Raw genomic sequence first — 2,184 nt, 5'->3', positions numbered from 1 at the left:
AAAATATTGTGCAGCAATAATTACTGTGAAATATTATACAATATAGCAGAATCTCTTTTCTTCCTCTTCCCTCTACTATATTTTATCTATCTACTAGCTTTTGCTGGACATTGTGTGCCTTTATGAAAAATGTGAATTCAGTCTATTTAACCTAAACATTTGCCCAGTTTTGAAATAGAATGACCCTATCACATTTGAGTAGCATTTGGTAATCTTTATTCCTTATATATTCATAAGGGCTGTTTTAGTTCTGAACAAAATCATTTTAAAATTAGATTATAGTAATTAAATAGGGAGTTTGGGGGCAATAACTATTCCAAACATGATAATGGCATTTTTAATTCTGTGATGATTATGCTCCCATCCCTAAACACTCTCCAAAACTTTTGAACTACATTTTACATCTTTCTGTTGGCCAGATTGACTAGGTTTGATGAAGGCTGTGGCCCTGAACACTTTTAACAAGGCTGGTTATCTATGAGCAATAGGTAGTATAGGCAGTCCATGATTTTCAGGTATTCTACACAAACTTTTTGAAGGAAGGCCTTTTAAAGGTAAATACATTGCCCCAGGAATATAGTTCCAATTAAAATAAACATCAGTTTGTCATGATTATTTTTCCTTTTACATCTAGAATGTATTTAGCTTTCACTTCATGAAAAATAACTTGCATAATTAAAAATTAGTCCAAAAATTGTTTGGTGCAGGAGGAATTATTTACTAAGAATCTTGCATCCCTTTCTTGACAGACTTCTAATATTTATTTGTTAATTAAATGGATGTTTACTGTTCTTTTTTAATCAAATACTTTCAACAGAAATTAAATTATGGTCAAGATTGGTTATATTCATGTTGGCTTGATAGTGATATTCTCCTTTCATACTCTTCATTGAAATCAATTAAGAATGTGTTCCCTGTGCTCTTTCCTACTTTATCTTAAGTGGATAAAAATAGATATCTATAATCTTCTTAGTTAGACTTGACACATACTCCCCAGTTCCTTTAGTGAAGAAATACATTGTTTTGTTTAGCAAATTAGATTGTCAACTGCATTGGCAAAAAAATTGCTTGTACACAATTTAGAAGTATCCACAAGGGAATGAATTACCCTGGATATTTTTTTTAGCCAACTGACTATTTCTACATTTTCAAGAATTGGACAGTGTAGTCTCTTTTATGTGAAATTTTAGCCAAGTTAAAGTGAATAAAAATAACTGCTTTCCCTTAATTTTTTGCCCTCCCCTTGCATACTTCTGTGACATGTACTTCACAGAATGCCATTTAAAGCCTACAATTTGGTATATGCCTTGTGGAGTGACATTTTTTTGAGATGGAGTAGCTAACAATTCTTCTCAAGAGTTGCATCAGGATGGGATATTAGGAAGAGTTTTCAAGGGAGATGTAGGTCATTTGGAGGAAATAACTACTTTGCCAAGATCACCACCTCTTCATTTTTTGCCTCCCATTTTTAAGGCATAGAATCCAGTGGCCATGCTTTTCTCCGTTAAGAAATAGGCGAAGAAAACTATGGTCTTACAAACTTTAAAGTTTTAAAATTTCTCTAGTGAAATGAACTATGGACCAAACTACAATTTGCAAATATTTGAAAACATTCAGCTATTTCAAATTATGATTTTAAGTAATAAAACTGCTTAATAAGGGAGAAAAGGCTGCCTGCTAAAATTGTGGTATTCTTTCCTAGAAAATTTAAGTCAACACGAAAGAAGATAGGTATCATATCTTGGAAGGGCAGTCTATTCCGTAGGAATGTCTCAGTTTCTCAGGATTTGGCTTTGAAATCTGAAATGAAAAACTGGAAAATCTCAAAAGATGTAATGGGTTGAGGGAGCCACAATTGTTTATTAAGGCAAATCTTAGTTGAGTCAAATTAGCTTGAGGAGCATAACAGACAAGGTTGCATGCATAGCCTTGCGACCATCTCATTAAGAAAATAACTGTTTAAACTAATTTGCAAAACAGATTTCTACCTTCCCTACAGTGTTAGCTCTCCCATCTCAGAAGATCTCCAATGTAAGAATTGAATGTCATAAAAATTATTGGCTGACTGTTCAGTGTCAAAGGGTTCATTGCATAATTCAATATCATTCAACATTCCTGAAGTTGTAATGCTGCATTCCTTCTTCAATAGCACAAAAAGATATCTGTTTACAAAAGGTGTGAAAA

Source organism: Protobothrops mucrosquamatus, unplaced genomic scaffold (assembly GCF_001527695.2).
Source record: "Protobothrops mucrosquamatus isolate PMUCROS unplaced genomic scaffold, P.Mucros_1.0 scaffold_3, whole genome shotgun sequence".
NCBI classification, from domain to species: domain Eukaryota; kingdom Metazoa; phylum Chordata; class Lepidosauria; order Squamata; family Viperidae; genus Protobothrops; species Protobothrops mucrosquamatus.
This window is presented reverse-complemented; position numbering follows the sequence as displayed.